At 35.4% G+C, this 22145-nt stretch overlaps 1 long non-coding RNA gene across 1 annotated transcript; it reads left to right on the top strand.

The window, feature by feature from the left end:
* The first annotated feature begins 13519 nt into the window (after positions 1 to 13519).
* Positions 13520 to 16222, top strand: LOC113361536. Its single transcript, XR_003365170.1, has 2 exons — positions 13520 to 14812; positions 16053 to 16222. It is a non-coding gene; the product is annotated as an uncharacterized LOC113361536 (long non-coding RNA).
* The last annotated feature ends 5923 nt before the right edge of the window (positions 16223 to 22145 follow it).

Genomic DNA, 22145 nt, shown 5'->3' with positions numbered 1-22145 from the left:
TCGTAACCATAAACCCTATAGGTAAAAGGGATAAGAGGCTGCGAAAACAACTGGTTGTTGTTAAGACTGGATGGGAGGAGCTAACCTTGTATGGTAGAAGTACGCCTCCTTGAAGGGGCAACCAGGGGGAAGATAAGGGCGGCACCCTCCATTAGGGAGCTGATAAGTGTCTTAAGACGCAAATGTCATGAGGCTTATTATTCGCAAGGATATTAAGGCTTGTCATATTTGTGCAACAATCCTGAAGAGGCAATAATACAAAAGAAAAAGATAAGACGAGATCAATGGGTTTTCGCATGAAAGTGCGAAGACGTCCTGCGATTTCGTCGCAAGACGGCAATGTCATGGGACTTTATTTTCGCAAGAATATTTAGGCCTGTCATATTGTCGCAACATTCCTGAAGAGGCCATAATACAAAAGAAAAAGTTAAGGCAAGATCAATGGGTTTTTGCATGAAAGTGCAAGGACGTCCTGCGATTTTGTCGCAATGACAAGAGGTGGCATAATAAGACCTTTAATTAGGAAGGCAAAATAAGACCATGATGAAACAAAATATTTAAAGTTCGTAACAGATTATTTTTTGCAAGAAAGATAATGAGAGGCAAGTATGGGAATCAATACACAAGAAGCATTATCTTTCTCATCAACAAAATATTAAAAGGAAAAGTTGATTCCAAAGTTGGTTAAAAATGTAATCGCAAAAGTGATAAAAATAAGACAATTCAAGAAGACAAAGCTAGATAGAAGCTCAAGCTTCAATATTAATTCAGTAGCAGGAGATGACAAAATTCTTCGCCAATATTCTCGCAAGCCTCTCCTTCATTTCGGTTTTGATCTTCGCCATGACTAGCATCTTGATTATCGCCAGTTACTTCTTCAGGAGAAATTTCTTTCTCATTCTGATTAACACCAGCAGATACTTCTTTAGAAGGAACCTCTTCTTCATCTTCCAAGAAATTATCCTCTGCACCGCTTTCGTAATCATAATCACTATCAGCAGACGAGGAACTTCATCATCATCTACTTCTAAAGGATCAATATGTAGGAGGAAAGATTTGGACAATAAATGTCATTTACAAGGACTTCATCCGGAGATGAACTTGACGAAGAAGTGCTCTTGATGATTCCTATCTTGAATATCCTTAAATAAGCAGATAATCAAGTCTTCTTTCTGCTCGGTCGCGAGAACCAGTAAGAGTAGAGACAAGCAATGTTTTTTTGCGAATTTTGGCATATTTAGCCTCCAAAACAGAATGGAAGAATGAAGATTCTTCTCAGACTCTGCGAAAGATAGAATACAAAATTCATTAAGATGAAAATTCAGAAGATATGACAAAGAAAAGATAATTAAGGCAGTCAAACTATTATGACTACTTCCTTTTGCGAAATAAGGTGTTGAATCAAGGACATACAACTATTTCCCAACGGTCCATTGCGTCATCAAATTTATCTCCAACTAAACCTTTAAGTCGAGACTGAAGATTTTTCTCTTTAGAAATAAGAGGCATTTTTCTTCGCAAGAGAAGAATAAGATTCTTCTAATTTGGAATACTGTTCTTTAAGTTGATTCGCCTTTACACTTAAAGCTATTCTACCTTGAATAGTGTATCTCTTTCAGCGATAGATGATTGTTACTTCTTTAAGTTCATTTCTCAAAGAGCGAAGAGATTGCTCTTGGTCAGCACATACTTTTGGAGAATACTAAGTTGTTGCGAAGATATCGCCATCTTGTTTAAATAAGTTCGCTTCTCTTGAGACAAGGTTTTATTCTCATCTGATAAAGTTTCCATCCCTAAATTAGCTTTAGTTAAAGAATAAGAAAGACGAGATACTTCATTACTTAATAGATCTTGTTTTTGAACTGATTGGGTATTTTCATTGGTAAGATTATTTATCTGATCAAGATAATATGAATAGAGGTTATCTAATTGGTTATATTGATCCATCAAGATTTCTTTATCAACACGGGATTCTTCAACAACAGATTCAAATTGGTATCTCTCCATTATTCGTTTCTGGTTTAATGCTTAACATGCGAAAGAGGGATTTAAAGGATAATTAAACATGGGAAGGATAAAACCATCGAAAAGGTAAATTAAAAACATAGATAAGAAAATCATACCTTTCAATTCATCATTCTTCTTGCGAAGATTGTCACGATCCAGCAAAACATTTTGAAGCTTCTGATTTTCAAGACGAAGAGCATTACATTCTTTTTCTAAAGCTGTCTGCGAAGCAGCTCTGTCAGAACCCAAATGCTTGCTCAGAATTTCGCAAACATTAGACTTGAGGGGATCAGTAGAAGACTTCTTTTCATCATCCAGAATTTCAGATAAAACTTTGAAAGCAATATCTATCCCTTCCACGGTTTCTTTTGAAAGAGGAAGAGACTTGGGTGGAGAACTGGTAGAGATAGAAGGTTGAGAAAGATTCTCAATGGGAAGAGAAGAGGTTTCATTCGCAGAAGGATCCACGAGGGGAATTTCAATCATAGAAAGGTCAGCTGAAGAAATGAAGTCAGAGGCAACATTTTCGCGAATTGGAGATAAAGGTTTATCTTGCGAAGATGTCGCAGGAGAAGAAATGAGTAGGTGGAAGGGAACTGAAGTTGGAACAGTTTTAAGGTGGCGAGATTTCTTTAGAGGTTTATTAAGATCTTTATCACCCTGTGAATGACAATCCAGATAAGAAACAGAGGAAACAATATTGTTATTAGAAAAAGATAGTGTTTCTTACTACCTTCTCATCCGCAAACTTTCTTTTATGTGCGACAACCTTATGCTGTGATTTTGGAATGTTAGGGTTTTGAACTGTAAATTTAATGTTGGAGCCGCTTTTGCTGAAATAACAAGAGTATGGGAATCACATAAACAACGTAAACAACATCAAACAAGGCAACAAACAAGATCAATTTCAAATATATCAATTTCAGCAAAACTCATAAAGAAGAAAAAAGAAGACTAACCTTGATGAATCCATGAAAAATAATAGCAGGAAGATCGTCTCGAAGAAAATTACGAACTGTGAAGATCTAGTATGAAGATGAAGAAGAACTTAAAAAGGTTGAAGAAAAGTTGCAATAATGGAATTTGCAGAAGAACGATGAAGTTGCAGAGAAAATAAAAAGAGGAAGAAAGAGAGTGAGAAGGAATATATATATAGAGGGAATTTCTCCTCGAGAAAATAAACACGATTAATGCGGAAAGATATAAGCGGTTAAAAAGCAACGGTTACAAAAGACGTGTCGAGAAATAAATGGAAGAAAGAATACGTGTGATAAATGCAGAATATAAAGAAGAGAACAGCTGTGGCATTTCTCACATCATTCTCTACTTCGCAAAGAAAATATGAGAAGAGGCAAGATGCAGGATCAGAATCTCGCAACAATAATGTCTCAGCGAAATTATCAATGGCACAGCACAATAGCGTCGCAGAACAATTTCAGGAGGAATATAACAAATGATGTCAGCTAGGATCATGAGAAAGATGTGATAGTCCTGCGAAAATTAGAGAGCTTGCGAAATTAACATTTGTAAGCTTGCGAGAATGTCGCAAGCCATATCCGAAAATAAAGGACAGATTAGCTATCATCCACTATGTATTTCCCTATAAATAGTCATTCGAGTTGTAAAGAGAGGAGAGATGTTTTTTGTGTAAGAAACAAGTAAACAGGAGAGAGAAAGTTTAGAGCAGAGATCATTGTTTAATCCTTTATCTTTTCTTGTAAGAACATCCAAAGATTATTCAATAAAATTAAGAATATAAACCTAAAATGAGTTGATTAATGATAAAATCACATGAAGAGTGTAGTGTAGGATTTCATGCAATTACACTTACAGCCCAATCCTCGTGTATCAAGATGATTTTTACTTGCTCCTAGAATAGTGGTTAATTTGCTTGAACTAGTATTGAACTTTTTCAAGTCATCTTCCAACATCTTGATTTTATCAAGAGCAACAGCTAAATCAGCCTCAAGGCGTTTTTCTCGAGAAAGATAAGCGCTTTCTCTGTCATCAAAACTTGTTTGCTGAGAGTTAAACCTTGCTTCAGATTTTGCAAGTTTCTCTTCCAACAAAAAGTACTTTTGATAAAGATTATCACATTCAAGTGACTTCATACGTAGGTTTTCCTTCGAATCCTTGAGGATCGATTCGCAAGAACGATTCAAAAAATAAACACCTGCGTAACATCTTCTCAATTTCTTGTTTTCTCGACAGAGAGGAGTAAAAAGACGTAAGACATGAGAAGTTGTAATCTTCTTCATATTCCACGAATCCAAAAACTTAACATACTCTGAGACTTCCTCATCAACATCTCTATCAATATCTGAATCACCTTCATCAGAAAGTTCATCCAACTGTTCTTCTAGGAGAGTTTCCCAATCAACAGTTTTTACATCAAGAGAATGTTTAGATATTGACTTAGATGTGACCGTTCTCTCAGGTGAATCCAAGATTTTAGAATCATCTGGTAGTTTCTGAACTGGTACGTTATTAGAGATAGACTCGTCCATAATCAGATCGCTACAAACACAGACTTATAAGGTCTTTAACGTGTTTGCCAGCTCTTATACCAATAGAAAAAGCGGGGGTCTAACAACACCACCCAATATTTCGCTTAGCAATCTGTATGGACTAACTCTGAAACACTTTCTAGAGAATCAACTAGACAGTCAGACTCAATCTAGGTAAAAGTATCTCAAGGAGTTAATATCTCTCTCTTGTTTTGATTTACTCAAGCTAATAGAAATCAGCGAGTCTTTAATCAAACACAAGGAATAACTTGGACGGTACCAAAGACCAATGTCCAAGGATCAATCAATGACAATCAACAACCAAAGGTTGGATTATGCTAATTGATGATCTAACGCACAACCTGTATTATTTCAATTATAAAGATAAAACAATATAATGCGGAAACTGAAATAACACAGACACCAGAAATTTTGTTAACGAGGAAACCGCAAATGCAGAAAAACCCCGGGACCTAGTCCAGATTGAACACACACTGTATTAAGCCGCTACAGACACTAGCCTACTCCAAGCTAACTTTGGACTGGACTATAGTTTAACCCCAATTAGTCTCCCACTGATCTAAGGTACAGTTGTACTCCATATGCCTCTGATCCCAGCAGGATACTGCGCACTTGATTTCGTTAGCTGATCTCACCCACAACTAAGAGTTGCTACGACCCAAAATCGCAGGTTTAACAATAAACAAATCTGTCTCACACAGACAAGTCTATCAAAGGATCAATCTGTCTCCCGCAGAAAAAACCCTAAAGTTTTTGTTCCGTCTTTTAATAATAATCAAGGTGAACATGAACCAATTGATAATTCGGTCTTATATTCCCGAAGAACAGCCTAGATTAATCAATCACCTCACAACAATCTTAATCGTATAGTAGCAAAACAAGATGTCGTGGAATTACAAACAATGAGACGAAGATGTTTGTGATTACTTTTATATCTTGCCTATCGGAGAAATCAAACAATCTCTAGCCAATCAATATGATTGTACTATTACGATAGACGATGCAAGATCAGGTCACAGAACTACGATAAAAGTAGTATCGGTCTGGCTTCACAATCCCAATGAAGTCTTCAAGTCGTTAACCCGGTGTTAGAAGAAGAAAACCAAAGGTTAAAGGAGAACCGACTCTAGCACGCAAACTAGTAGCACACGTAAGGTGTGGGGATTAGTTTTGCAGAGTTGCTAGATGTCCCCTTATATAGTCTTTCAAATCAGGGTTTTGCCTTAGTTACAAAGCAATCAATATCCACGGTTAGATGAAAACCTGATTTAGATTCAAGCTAATATTTCTCAACCGTTAGATCGAAAACTTAGCTTGTCATACACAAATGACTGTACGCTTCTAGGTTTGTTAACCGCACCCAAACGTGTACATTGTTGGTTCAACAATAGTTTAACCAAAAGGTTAACCATATGAGCATTTCATAAAAACCATTTTCTTCTTCACCATAACTAGTTCAAATGACTCAAATGAACTAGTTAAGAGAGTTGTTCAATTACAAGGAAATCTTATGTAACTACACAAGACACAATTAAAGCAAAGATGATTTGATTCACTCGAATCGGTTCATGAACTTTAATAGTCACTGTTTGCAAAACCATTCCTTAGTCTTTTAAGATTAAGTTCAGAGATCATCTTTAGATATATAACCTTCTCAAGTTCGCAGACTAGGTTCGCGGACTTAAGACACCGGACAGAGTTTACAAACTCCAACAGAAATTCTCGGGTTTGAGAACTTCGCCGGTTCGCGGATTTGGCTCACGCAAGTAGTTTGACACCTCCAGCAAAAATTCTCGGGTTTGAGAACTTTGGCAGTTCGCGGACTGAGTTCGCGGACTTGGCACTTGCCATACTTCCGGTTCTCTTGATCAACAAAGTTCGAGAACTTCGGTTCAAGAAATACATTGGTTATGTAATCTAAACTCTCATTCCAATCATTGAAACATTCTTAGAGGACGTTATATAGTTGTTACATCATCTCTCGTTAAAGCAATTTTCAAAGTGATTGAAACATTTATGACTTTCGTCACTAGGTAAAGATAAACTTGGTCGAAGCGAAAATCTTATCAACACATATTTCGAGATATAGATATGCGAGGTATACTCGGCTCAAAATACCAAATGTGTATAATCTAGTCTATATATATCATACGAATTTTGTCTCAAAGAGTAGGAGATAGAATAGATAAACTTTTGAGTGACAGATAAGTTCAAGTCTCCACATACCTTTTTGTCGAGAAGTTCCACCGGTTCCTTGAGTAATTCTTCTACTTGTATGATGAATCGTCATGAAGTCCTTGAGCTCAACTACACTTACTATCCTAGTCCGAGACTTAGCTATAAGAGACTAGAAATCAAGACTTATAGTTTTGATCACTAACATTGACAAACATGCTTGAGATAGCAACGCATGCGAGTTTGACCGAGCAGTGCTCTAACAATATTACTATAGTAGGGCGGTAAATTATCCGTTTTAATATTATTATATTTATTTCATTAGTAGGGCGGTAATTCATCCATTTTAATATTATTGCTTATTAATATAGTAGGGTGGTAACTCATCCGTTTGAATATCATCTTAGTAGGGAGGTAAATATTATATATATACTATTTTATTTGAGTAAAATCACTTGTATGCATATCATACTTGATTGACTAACTTTTTGATCTTGATGGTAATATTCTGAAATGCGAACCGCTGAATGTTTTAAATTGTTATGGTATTTTAGTTTATTCTTATTTAAAAATTGTGGTATATATTAGTGATTAGTTGAGAGTTATATGTTTCCTTGACACTCTTTGGGATGATGTGCTCACTGATTTCCACTTCAGTTACAATAATCAGAAGAAATGGAGCGAACGAAGATATCCGTTTCGTAACTTACAGTTTTATTGAATCTAGTGTTGTGTGTATCTTTTATTATATGTATTCTTCCTTATTTCTGTAAACAACACATTATTGTATATATATATATATATATCACTCGAGAGATTTTCATTTATGTAATATCAGAGTGTATGTGTTTGTTTTGGGATTAGCTTATGTAATTGAGATCCTTACGATCATTAATCTAGGTTTGATGCTTCAATTAGGTAGTAATCCTATTAGCTAAGAAGGATTAATATTGGAGGCGTCTCAAGTTGGTATCAGACCTCACTATTAGATCTTACATGGGCACCAGTAGATAATTGTTAGTGTCAATTAGCGAATTAGATTAGTTTAGAATTGGGCTGGATTGTGAAATTAATTTTAATCATTAAAAGTTATTAAGAACTAAAAGATTTATTGTTTGTCTCTTTTCTTATTGTGTGTAAATATAATATGAAGTAAAAATTATCGGTTAAACCAACATTATGGCTTATAAGCTGTTAGAGATTAGGGAACGATTACTTTAAAATTACGAACACATTCATAATCCAATACTAAAAATTATAAAATAGTGAGATTAGTATTATTGATAAATCTTGAAAGTCACATATAAACTTATTGAGTATCTTGACTTATACGCAGAGTCAACAATTTATAATTACATAAATGTTAATAATATTTTTGGAATTCGATAATATAAAAAACAAAAAACAAAAAAAAGAGTAGTCGGAATAATAGTTCGATTATCAATGTTAATAATAAAAACATTATAATATGTGATATCTTCATAGATATATGTTTTCGGGCTGGAGTTTCGGCAAGGAAAGAAGTGGCCCTGGGTTTCACCTCCAATAACAACACAACCTTGTTGCCAGCTGATTTGCTCATCTATAACTGGGAGAATGGAAAGGATACATGCCTAGATATCACTGGTGTTTCGCCATTCACTAGTGACATTCGTTACTTCAAACCGGGCCAAGCCATAGATAAAGCGTTCCTTCACAAGCGTAATAAATATCACGCCACGTGTGACACTCATGGATACGATTTAGGCATTCTCGCATTCACCACTCTAGGCGAACTAGGCGAAGACACAGTCACATTCTTGAAGAGACTGAAGAACTGCCTCGCTAATAACAATGCAAACTGTGACAATGGCTGCTTTTTGTTTCATAGAATAGGAATTGCAATTCAAAAGGGCGTTGGTGCCCAGTTGGTGGCTAGACTACCAACAAACTATGTATAAAAGGATCTTTATTTATTTTAATAAAAGCCCTCAAAGGTGAATTCCAAACTTAAAATAATTATAGATGATAATAATAGTAATTTTAATAAAGTAATGTTAGCATCTATTAATTAGTATCGTATTAAACTTAACTTAACTAATATCTCATTAAAGAATATAACGTTAAATTTATTTATTTTAATTATGGATAAATAGCTATTGAAAATTGTTAACGCTTATTTATGGTTAAGTTTTATAAATTAAAATAATGACAAGTTTGAGATATATGTTTTGCATTTAAACTAAATAGTTAATATAATACTTATTAGGCGTTAGACGTAAGAAGGTGAGGATATAATGTATGAAATATAAAGACTCAACTTGTTAGTAACCTTGTACCAAAATTATCTTTAGTCTAAAAAATTATCCAGTAAATCTCTAAAATGAAACAAATATACATTAATAGGATTCGATGCTTAATATTAGAATTTCAAGAAAATATGTATTATTAATAGGATACTTTAAATTGATAAAAAAATCTAAAGACTATTAGGATATATTACAATTTTATGCAGACTCAAATTTAAATCATATTAAATTACCAACGCCATTATTTAACAAGATATGGTATACAAATTCAATATGAATAAATAAAATCTATTGTATCAATCTTTACGTGAATGTAGAGTTATATTTAGAAGATTAATTAAGGCTTAGTGTACTAACTGGTTTATCAACAAACCAATAACCTTAATAATAATAAGGATAATAAGAATAATAACACAGTTGATAATAATATTTGAGTAATTATGTTAATTGCAAATTATTGTAAATAATTTTTGGAAAGATTTGTATATTATATAACAGTAAAGTTAAAATATCAGATAATATAGATTAAAGTGAAATCAAATTTGGATTAGTTATATATAAAAATATATCTATCTATCTTACAAAAACAAATGGTTTTGCACCAATCCGACGGTTCCAAGATGGCTTTTTTAACTGATTGACGGTTCATATTCTACTAAAAGTGCTACGAAATGCAAAAGATAAATCTCGGATGAAAATGCATCCCCGTATTAAGCCCTCATCTGACGTCCCAAATGTGAGTTGCACAGGTTTGTTTTTCGTTACAATTGTTCTATCATTCAACTATACCATTTAAGCGTGGCGTAATTGTCCTTCCGGTACGATTGTTCTATCCTTCAACTCTCACATGCAATCGCGTCTTAAAAATCCCAGTCAATACTAGTAAAAGGAAGTCGAGGATTGTAATTGAAGAATATGTCTTATTTTACACCAGATCTCCTCTACTTTCCTCTTTTTATTTTTCTTGCTTTCTTCTTCTTCTTCTTCTTCTTCTTTTTCACGTTGGCTTAGACATCTTCATCTTTGGATCGATCTAATAATCCCAGGTATGACTCTTTCTTTTGGCCTCAGTTATTATTTCACCCAATTTATATTTTGCTCATTTAGGTTATCTGAAATTCGGCCTCTATTTTATTTCTCTTGATTTCCGGTTTGGATTAAAAACCATAATCAAACATTTCTCATATTGTATTTTTTTTTTAGTGAGATTAGACAAAATCATTTTAGTTGGAAATCTAAGAACCTGTTTGGTACAGTTTGTTATTGCTCGGTCGAACTCGCAAGCATTGCTATCTCAAGCTTGTTTGTCAAGTTTAGTTGCCAAAACTATAAGTCTTGATTTCTAGTCTACTTATAACTATGTCTCAGATTAGGATAGAATGTGTAGTTGAGTATTAGACTTCACGGCGTTCATTGATTAAAGACGAAGAACTACTAAGGGGAGCTTGTGGAACTTCATCAATAACAGGTACGTGGATATTTGAATTCATCTATCACTCAGAAGTCTATTTCTATTATATCTCTTATTGATACAAAAGTCGTATAGCTATATAGACTTTATTTTACACACATTTGATACATCGATCTGAGTTTAACTCACTTACATATTTCTCGAAATATGTTGGTAAGCTTTCGCTTTAACCAAGTTCATCTTTATTCTTGACAAAAGTGAAAACATGATCATGTGAAAATCTCCTGGTAACATCTTACATGATCTGTGTGAGACAGTCATTTGATATCGACTCGGAATGTTTCATATTATTCTATTGATCACTTGAAAAATTCTTTGAAGCTAATAGTTTGTGTGAGACAGCTATTCTCGTATTTTAAGAATGTTTGAATGATTAACATGGAGTTTAGAACGATTAAACATTGATTGGATATAACACAGTATGGGTACTTGTATGCTAACTGTTGCAAGTTATTCCAAGACCGGGAACCATAGTATGCATACCCGTATGCGTACTGGTTTGATAGTTGAAGTCCGGGAACTTAGTAAGCATACCCGTATGCCTACCGACTTAAAAGTTCAAGTCTGTGAATTCAACTGAGTTTGGTCACGTACGACAGTATGAGCACCGTTCACATACTGGCGAACCCAGACCAAGTCCGGCTACTTAGGTATGCGTACCCGTTTGCATACTTGAGTGGGTTAAGTTCTAAAGTCGGATAGTTCATGAACAAATACATTTATATAATAAAGAATGCAATCTTTTGTAAACCGCGGCTATGATGTTCATGAATTGATTCGAGTGAATCAAAATCGATTTTGCTTCAATTGTGTCTTGTATACTTCTATGAGAATAGAAACAATTGAACAACTCTAGAACTAGTTTCATTTGAGTCATTCGAACTAGTTGTGATTAAGATGAACAAGGTTGATATGAAAGTGTTCATATGGATAACTTCGGTCAACTATTGTTGAGCCAACCATGTGCGCACGTTTGGGTACGGTTACTCATACCTAAATGAAGTCACATTTCATTTGTGTATAACAAGATAAGTTCGATCTAACGGTTGAAATATATTAGCTTGACTCTAATCAGGTTTTCATCTAACGGTGAATATTGAATGCTTTGATACCAAGGTAACATTGATTGCAAACCCTGATTTGAAGACTATATAAGGGAGAACTCTAGCAACTGGCAAACCTAATCCCCACACCTCATGTGTGATACTAGTTGTGACTAGAGTCGATTCTCCTTTAACCTAGGTTTTTCCTAAAACCATTATAGGTTAACGACTTGAAGACTTCATTGGGATTCTGAAGCCATACCCAACTATTTTCTTTGTAGTTGCGTGTTCTGATCTTCCTTTATCCTATCGTATTGAGTACTATCTTCTCTAAGATTTGTTTGACATTTAATCTCCGATAGGTAAGATAAAAAGTAGTCACAAACATCTTCGTCTCATCGTTTGTGATTCCACAATATCTTGTTTCGCTACCATACGATTAAGATTATTGTGAGGTGATTGATATTACTAGGATGTTCTTCGGAAATATAAGTCCGGTGTACCAGTTGGATCATGTTCACCTTGATTTATCAAAAGACGGAACAAAAACTCGTAGGTATTTCTGTGGGAGACAGATTTATCTATTCAATAGACTTTTTTGTGTCAGACAGATTTGTTTATCAAGTATTCGACTTTGAGTGGTAGTAACTCTTAATTGTGGGTGAGATCATCTAAGGGAATCAAGTGCGCAGAATCCGGCGTGGTTCAAGAGGCGTAAGGAACGCGACTGTACCTTCAGTGTGAGATTGGTTAGGTCTCAACTACATTCCAATCCGAAATTAACTTGTAGTAGACTAGAGTCTGTAGCGGCTTAATACAGTGTGGTGTTCAAATCTGGACTAGGTCCCCAGATTTTTCTGCATTTTCGGTTTCCTCGTTAGCAAGTTTTTGGTGTCAGTGTTATTTCTTTTCCGCATTTTTTTTATATAATTGAAATATCACAGGTTGTGCGTAGTTCAATCAATTGGAGAATCCAACCTTTGGTTTTTGATTGAAATTGATTGGATCTTGGATATTGGTCTTTGATACCATCCAAGTTATTTCTCATATTAATCCGGCTCATAGATTGTTATCTGTTCGATTGCAGATTTATTTGAGAAATTGAGATATAACTCTTGGATGTATTTTCCTTGATTGAGTCTGACTGTCTAGTTGATTCTCTTGGAAATATATTAGAGTTTGTCCATACAGATTGCCTAAACGAAATATTGGGTGTGGTTGTTAGACCCCCGTTTTTTCATAGTTTTCAAAAACAGTTTTTTGTTTTTAAAAACAGGAGAAAACGCGTTTGGAACGGACATTTTCAGAAAATATTTTCTATTAATTTTCTGTTTTCTGTTTTTGAAAACAAAAAAATGAAGACAACAAATTATTGTTTTCTTTGTTTTCTCTTTTTTCTTTTTTTATTCTGTTAGTGTTTGGTCGTTCAAGTTATGTATCTTGACCCATGACCAAATCCATATATATACCCGCATATGTAGTGGGGGAATTGTGGAATCAGTCGAGCAAAGAAGTGAGAACCCTACGGGTGACTACTTCCTATCCTCTATCCTATATAAAAGAATATTTGTTATTCTTATCGACTAATGAAACTGCCGCAAAACTTACGGTTTATAGAAAGTATTTCTCTTCCATTACTTCTTGTAAAGACCCTCAAGCTCGTCAACGCAACTTGACTAGTCAAGAGATGATTTAGCCGCTAAGGACTCGATTAGTTTAACACGAACGTTAATTAATATGAATTAATCTAACAACGAACTAGATACGAAACTAGTACCGCTTGATAGATCTCCAAAGGTTATGCGAAATAGACTACTCGAACGTGTCAATCGGATACCGGACGAAGAAGATATCATAAGATACGTATGAAGGGAAAAATGGTCTTTTCATAATTTGGATCGACCTGGCAGCCCATATCATTTTGTTGGGTGCCTTTATTTTTCGTCTTTGGTCTTATCAGATCCAGTCGAGCAGATAATCTCATTCAACCCTTTTCTTTCTCTTTCTTTTCGTTCTTCTTCTTTCTTCTTCTCTTTTCTCTTCTTCTCTTGTTCTTCCTTCTCTGGGTAATTCGAAAGATCAAATAGAAGATTTGTTATCGGTAAGAGGTAGAGAAGAAGTTGGAGTAATAGTAGTGATAATGTTGTTATCTGTTGATGATTCAGATTTGAAGAAGGTAATGAATTATGAGTTAGGGTTTCATTTGAGGCTCAAAGAAGAATTAGAAGATGAAGACGACGGTTTAGAGGATTGAACTAACTTGGGTTTATTACGAATTAGAATATCAGGTTGAAGAGTGATTTGAATTTGATATTAGGGTTTCTGAGTTTGATTCAGAGATGAGTTTGAAGATAAAATTAAACTCAGAGAAGATGTAATTGACGCTCAAGAGGGATGATTGAAGATGGGTTTTGTGTTAATTTATCAGTTGTAGCTGTTTTTGATGAAGAATCGGTGAATTAGGGTTCCTCTGTAAATCAAAGATGGTGATGAAGGTTGCTGGTGTTTATAGTTTTGAGATGATTGTTCAATTGAGGCAAAGGAAGAAATAAGTCGACCTCAGTTGCCTGAGCAACACTGATTTGAGGTAATTGCTCTTATTACTAATAATCGATTCAAGTTCTTTATTGAGTTTATGAGTTTTTTAATGAATTTAGAATTGACATGGAATTGTTGGTGGTTGTGGATATGAGCTGTATGAGATGTTGCAGGGAGTGTGTGTTATCTAAGTTGAGATTTAGCTTAGTTGTTGTAGTTGAGTCATGGAATTACAGGGTTGAGTATAAAAAGAGATAAGTTGTATTTGAGTTACAGATTGGTGGTGATGTAACTAAGATTTGAATTACAGTTGGTAGTGTTAAACTGAACCCAGCTGAAGTGGTGTATGGTTTTGATTGTAGTGATAATCTGAAGCAGTGTATGGTTTTAATTGTAGTGATAATCTGAAGTAGATGTTAAGTGAGGTGATGCTGGGATGGTGGTGTTATTTTTGCTACTGTGATGTTGTGGAATGGAGGATAGGAGTTGGAGGTATGTTGATTAAGAATTGGAATTAGTTATGGTTATAACTGAATTGATGTTGCAGATATGGATTTAGTGTTGTATTGCCGATGAAGATGTTTGAGGTAGGTGGTATGTTTTTGAATGGTAATGGTGGCAGTAACTGAATCCCAGTGAACTGGATGGCTGGTTTAACTGAAATAAGAAGCATTCAGTGTATGTGATAGAATATGTAAGCTGAAGTAAGTTGTAGTGCTGTTATGGCAGTGGTCTTAGTGAAAGCATGCAATGCAGATCAAGGTAAAGCTTAAATTATCGTTGTATTGAAATTATAGAATTGTATTTGAATGAATTGTTCGTGAAACTGTATGAACTTTTGTTCTTAAGAATTAGACCTATTAGTCATCCCAGTCAGTCTAGCTGACTCAATCTGTTTAACTGACTTAGTGTATTTGACCGAGTTAACTCAGTGACTAGACCTGACCAGACTTGACTCGGTGGACCTTGACTGATTTGACTAATTGACCTTGGACCTTTCTTGACGTGGACAGTTAGTTGACCCCTTTGACCGCCAGTGATCGTTAGTTGACTCAGATGGACTTGAGCTTAGTTTATTGGGCTGGTTTGGTAGACTTGGGCTTAGGACTAGTTTTCCTATGAATGATGAATTGGACCTTTGTGGTCTGAAACAGCCTTTAGCCTCTTCTACAAAGTTGTAGATATTCATAATACCTATTTAATGGACTATAGAACCAATCCAATTCAATTAGTAAAACTTAGCTATGTTAAAGATAGTGAATAAAAAGGTGTAAAGTCTTAAATGGGCTTAAAACCATTAGATAGACTGTGTGATTCTTGTGTGAGCCATTTTTGGCTAGATTCTTAGAGTTCTTGTGTGATTAACAGTTAGTCGTTATTAAAAACGATCGATTCAAAGGATGAACCAGTGGATCATAGGTCTCGAGGTAGGCGTGTCTTGTCATCAAAAGAGGTGGGAATTTACATTTAACTCTTTTGAACCCATTGTTGTTGCTTTACAAAGCTTTATGTTTAACAAACTCATGCATTGTTTGTTCGTGCATTCCATGCATTGTTTAGTTTGCATTATTGATAGTTCTGTTGATTCTGTTAATCTTTCCATGGTTTGGAAAGGACTTGTAATGTTTTGTTTGTAAATATGAACTGTTATGGGAAATAAGAATTTCCACCCGTGGTGTATAGGATACGCTCCTTCACATTTATACCTACGAGATTTTATGTTATATTGGTCGTCAGTTTGCGAGTTCGGAATTGATTGACATCCATAGAAACTATTAGGTGTGAATTTGCGAGTTCGGAATTTACAACCATATTATACATTGTCTGAAGAAGGAGTTTGTTCATATACATGTTTGATTATTTCAGTGACTTGGTCACTTTTTAATGTTTCGGAAAATATGTATTGTTTTCCATGTCTTTCCTATGATTTCTTGAAAGTTAAATGTTATTTCTGCTGGGCACCCCTTTTAGGGATGATGTGCTCACCCATTCCAACTTTCAGTTTCAGAGACAGATCAGAGTTGCGCAGCGAAAGCTTCAAGGGTTGATTTCGTTAGTCGGTTAACTTATACTATGTTTAATATATTGCATATTGTATTTGTAAACCAAATGACTATTGTATATGTATCATTTGAGAGGAGTTTATGATTGAATGCTTAAGTTTATGAATTAGATTCCTTAGTGCCTCTCTTTTTAGCTTATCCCTTGGATTGGTCAGCTGCTAGCTTTGGGGGCGCTACACTTCTCTAGGATACTAGGGTGTGAACTAGTAGTATAATCTCTGGTAGATTATATTCAAGACTTCGCAGCAATCAAAGAACGAAGAAGGATTCTTAAAGAAGAGGCTCGTAACGGCAATCTATCGATCCTGGGGATTTTGGGTTTTCCGCATGTAAGTAACCTACCCAAATCCATTTGTTTGATTCATGTTTTTGTAAAAGTGGCATCATGAGATGTTTTGTATTACTTGATTCGCCCATTTGAGTGTTCTCTGTTCTGATCTGTGTGTGATAATAGGATTTTTATTTTTCATCATATGCTTGATTGAAATTTTGTTTCTCTGTTTGGTATATGCAATGGGAGTTTTTCTATCTCTGTTTGATGTATAAATTGGGAGTGAAGTGACGCATTATGATTTTGTATCTCTGTTTGATGCATCTCCTGTTGTTTGTACCGTACGTATAAAGTGATGACTTTGTTTATTTTTTCTAGTTTGATTGAATACTAGTTTTGGTATAACATGTTGTTTGGAAGATTTCTTTGTGCTGTAATGACATATGAGGATTTTGTATCTTTGTGTTGTTTTTGTGGAAGTATGAAATCTTGTTCGCAAAGTTGTTGGTGGATCGATCATGTATTCAGTATCAATTTTTCTATATCTTTTTTGTTCTGTACAAAAGAAAATATGATGATATTTGCATTTTAATTAATTTGTTTTAATTCCATGATTGATCTGTTTTGTTTTTATATGGTTTGGTATTTAAATAAAGAGTCATCATGTTTTTTGTTTTTGTACGAAACATATAGTTTTGATTTTTTTCTGAAGCTCCTGATATTTTTCATACCCGAAGATATAACCAAGTTGGGCTTTGTAACCCAAGAAGACTTATAGCTAAAATATTCGGGCTTAGTGAACTAAGTGGGCTTATAGATGATGGAGCCAATAGTGTATATTTTTAATTTTTTTGTTGCCGATCAGTGTATGCTTTGTGTATACAAATGTCTTCGGAAATAGTAGGATGCTCATGTTATTTTCATTAGTTGAAAATTATTTTGTGAGATGGATACTTTAGGAATAAGTAACATGCTAATTGTGATGTTTTTTTTAATATGTATGATATGATTACATGTTTGTATCCATAACATGTTTACTAAATGAAAATGCTTGACATGTATGATTGCTTTGTTAATCATGATCACATGTTATTTGTTTGCAATGCATGCTTGTTGTGTACATTTAAGTGGTTCTATTGTTTTAAGTTTTTTACTTTAAACATTACTTGTCCAAGTTAATTGATAAATGTCGTGTTGAAGAACACATTTGGGTGATGATTATGAGCCTAGCGAAATTTTCAATCATAAATCTGTATGTAAATGTTATTTTTATCAATTATATTTTGAGACAGTATTTCGAATGTACACATAATAATAATGTCAATCTTTGTGCAAAATACGTGTACAAAATGACTACCGAGAATCTGATTGCTGATCTCACCAAGGGTTACAAACTAGATGGGAAGAACTATGATATGTGGCGTAGGAAAATTTAGTACTTCTTCGATTCCAAAGATCAAATGGAACTATTGACAAATGAGATGGTCCGACCTCAAGAAGGTAATTCTGCACAAGCCCGTCGTGACCTTGAAGCCTACGAAGCTTGGGTTAAGAAAGATAGCCATGCACGCTATGCTATGTTGAGTAACATGCATGATGATCTTTGATTGGAGAATATGAGGATTTTCCTAAATCCAAGCAGATGTGGGCTTAGCTGAAATTTGACTTTGGTGGTACGTCCACTACTAGACTTCGCAGCTTAGTGATGAAATTTGAGGTTTACCGAAAAGATTCCAAGCATTCAGTGACAGAACATCTTAGGGTGATGTCGTCTATGATTCGTGATTTGAAATTTTCTGGGAATGTTCTTACTGATGAACAACAAGTTTTAGCTGTGATAAGGTCGTTGCCTGATTCTTGGGTGCATATGAAACAAATTTTGACTCATAATGAAGGCATCAAGAATTTTTCTGATATCTCTCGACACGTTGAGCTTGAGGCTGAGCGCCAAGAGGAGATTCGTGTGGCTACCTTGTATGCTCAAGGTGAGCGCAAACCACAGGGTAAGCGCAAGAACGATAGCCAAAAAGATGTCAGCGAGGCAGAAAAGACAGCTAAGCGTCGTCGTGGCAAGCGAGCTGGTAAAAAGGATAAGTCCAAGATGAAATGCTACAACTATGGTAAGAAGGGACATTTTGGTCGTGAGTGCACTGAGCCTAAAAAGGTACCCTTTTCACCCAACTCCGTAAACATTTGTGTTTGTACACATGTATTAGTTGCTCACTCTCTCCTTGAATGGATTGTAGATACGGGAGCAACAAGACATGTAGCTCGAGATCGAGCGGGGTTCGTAAATTATCGACGTCTTTCATGTGGTACACAAAGAGTCTATATAGGAAATGGCTCAAGTGAGGAAGCTGTGGGAGTTGGTACTTATCAACTTCATATGCGCTCTGGACGCATTTTAACACTTCACGGTTATGTACCTGAATTCATCATAATTTACTTCCAGTTATTGCACTTCTTAGTTTTAGATATTCTTCTAAATTGAAGACGGTAGATTGGACATCATTTATGATGGTATTTTGTTTGGACATGGTTATTTAAGTAATAACTTCTTTAAATTAGATTTGTTTAATTCTTTTTCTTCTGATGTTTTAGTAACTAATGCTAGTAGTAGTGATGTTGATGATTGTATGACTTGGCATGCTAGAGTAGGCCACATTGGTCAAGATAGGATGACAAGGTTAACTCGATAAGGCCATCTTGGCTCACTCGCTAAAGTTTCCTTACCCGTTTTAGAACCTTGTATAGAAGGCAAAGCTTGTAGAAAGCCTTTTGGTAAGGCTAAACGTGCTTCTCAACCTCTTGAGTTAGTACATTCTGACATTTGTTGACCTATGAATGCTAAATCTAGGCATGGTTATTCCCATTTTCTTACATATATTGATGATTGTACGCTATTTTCTTATGTATATTTGATCTCTCACCGATACAAAGCCTTGGATTGTTTCAAGCTCTTTGTAGCAGAGGCTGAGAATCAAACTGGGAAGAGTTTAAAGACTCTCCGTACTAACCGTGGACGCGAATACTTATGTGATATGTTCAAAGAATTTTGTGAGACAAAGGGTATAACTAGGAAGCTTACTATTCCCTATACTCCGCAACAAAATGGTGTTGCAGAGAGAAGGAATAAAACATTATTGGATATGGTTAGATCAATGATGGCGCAATCCAACCTCCCAATATCTTTCTGGGGGGATTCTATTAAGACTGCGGCCTACATTCTAAACCGTGTCCCGTCAAAGTCAGTTCCTTATACACCATATGAACTCTGGAAAGGCGAAAAACCCAATTTAGGGAATTTGCGCCCATGGGGTTCAGCTGGTTTTGTTCACAACACTTATCATGCGTATGGGAAACTAGGACCTAGAGCAAGAAAGCTTGTCTTTATAAGGTACTCTGATTGCTCAAAAGGTTATGTGATTTATGGTGAACATCCAAGTGGAGGAATGACTGAAGTAGAGTCCAGAGATATTGTTTTCATAGAAGATGATTATTCTCACATTAGTGACATTAACAAGGATTTGGAACTCTTTGAAATAAAAGAGAATGTTGACATCTTGTCATCTTATAGCGAGGGAAGGGAATTAGTTTCTCAACCCATACTCGCTGAAGATAGTGAGAATGATCTTCAACCTAGTGGGAGTATCTCACTAGAGTCGCAAGACCTTGAGACACGCAGAAGTAAGCGTCAAAAAGTACTCCGTTGTTGTTTTGAGATTGAAGGGGGGATATTAATCTGTGCTGCGAGTATTGAGGATGAACCTACTTCTTACGCAGAAGTGGTTCCATCACCTGCTGGCGGAAAATGGATTGTTGGCATGCAGAATGAAACAAAATCAATGAAAGACAATGATGTTTGAGATTATGTTGACCTTCTGTCTGGGTGAAAGACTATTGGAAATAAATGGGTCTTTAAAATTAAACGCAAGGCAGATGGTTCAATTTAAAAATACAAGGATTTCCTAGTAGCGAAGGGATATACCCAACAAGTGGGTATTGACTATAAGGAAACTTTTTTCCATGTGGTGATATTTGCCTCAATTCGTCTCATGCTTGCTATAGGCGCACATTTGGATTTAGAATTGTACCAAATGGATGTTAAAACTGCATTTCTCAATGGAGAATTAGACGAAGACATTTACATGTCTCAACCAAGGGTTTTGAGGTCAAGGGACAAGAGCGCAAATTATGTCGTCTCAAACGTTCTATTTATGGCCTTAAGCAATCGTCTAAACAATGGTATATGCGTTTCCATGAGTCTATCACCTCTGCTGGTTATGAGATGATTGAGGAAGACCATTGTTTGTACATTAAACGATCCAAAGAAAGTATTCTTATCCTAGCATTGTATGTTGATGATCTTCTATTAGCTGGTAATGATCTTGAAGGTATTGTCGCCACTAAAAAGTGGTTGTCCTCTAATTTTGAGATGACGGACATGGGTGAAGCTAATTATGTATTAGGTGTTAAGATCACACGAGATCGCTCCAGAAAGATTCCGAGTTTGTCTCAAAAGACTTACATAAAGAAGATTCTTGAACGTTTTCGAATGCATGATTGCAAACCCGTTGACACTCCTATGGATAAGAATTTGGTTATAAGTAAAGATCAATGCCCAAAGAATGAAGAAAAAAAGAATTATATGTCCAAAGTACCTTATGCATCTGCAGTTGGGAGTCTAATGTATGTTATGTTGTGTACTAGACCTGACATAAGTTTCGCAGTGGGTATGGCAAGCCGTTACCAAAGTAACCCTGGACCGGATCACTGGAAAGCAGTCAAAAGGATATTCCGTTATCTTAAAGGGACTGCTGATCTTCCCCTTTGTTACCATGGTGATGATATTAGACTTAAGGGATTTAGCGATGCCGACTGGGGCAACGATAAAGATGAGTATAAGTCTACTTCAGGTTATGTGTTTAAACTAGGAGGTGGTGCAACCACTTGGTGTAGTAATAAACAGAAGTGTTTCCCTTTCACTGTGGAAGCAGTGTATGTTGCACTTTCAGCAGTTGTGCAAGAAGTTGTATGGTTAAGGAGATTTCTTAAGAGTCTTGGTGTCTCAGAAAATGCAAAGGATGCGGTGGTGCTTCATAGTTAGCATATCATCTCTTGCATATGTGAAGGATCCCAAATACCATGGAAAAACCAAACATATTGGTAGGCGATTCCATTACATACGTAATATAGTTGCACAAAGAAAGGTTGTTCTTAGACATATCTCCACGAATAAGATGTTGGCTGACCCTTTGACCAAGCCAATGCCGAGAGTTGTTTTCCAATCTCATGTAGTGAACATGGGATTGACTAGGATTTGATATGTAGAATATTTGATTATTGCATGATGACTTTATTATTATTTTTGAGTGAATGAATGAGTATTGATTGTTTTCTTGATTAAATACGTTTTATAGAATTCAAGTATAATATTCATGTGTACATATATTTGAAGTTGTCTGCAGGCAAGAATTGGCCTACTCACACAGGTGATTCGCCTTGGCGCTTAGTATAGCGAGCAAGATGAGACAAGTGAAAATAAGTTTTTGGGAATTTTGTATTTCAAAAACTACCTGTTTTTGTAACAGTCTTTTGATTCTTTTCTAAATTGTATAAGACGCCTTAGTATGTCTCAGATGAGATCTCAAATATATCAATCATTAAGTTAGACCACCACTTAATAAAGCGTATTATAAATCCAGATGTGATTTTCTGAACAGTCTTTATGTGTATGACTAGGTTTAAAAATTCAGGTTAG

Source organism: Papaver somniferum, chromosome 3 (genome assembly GCF_003573695.1).
Source record: "Papaver somniferum cultivar HN1 chromosome 3, ASM357369v1, whole genome shotgun sequence".
NCBI classification, from domain to species: Eukaryota; Viridiplantae; Streptophyta; class Magnoliopsida; order Ranunculales; family Papaveraceae; genus Papaver; species Papaver somniferum.
This window is presented reverse-complemented; position numbering and strand designations above follow the sequence as displayed.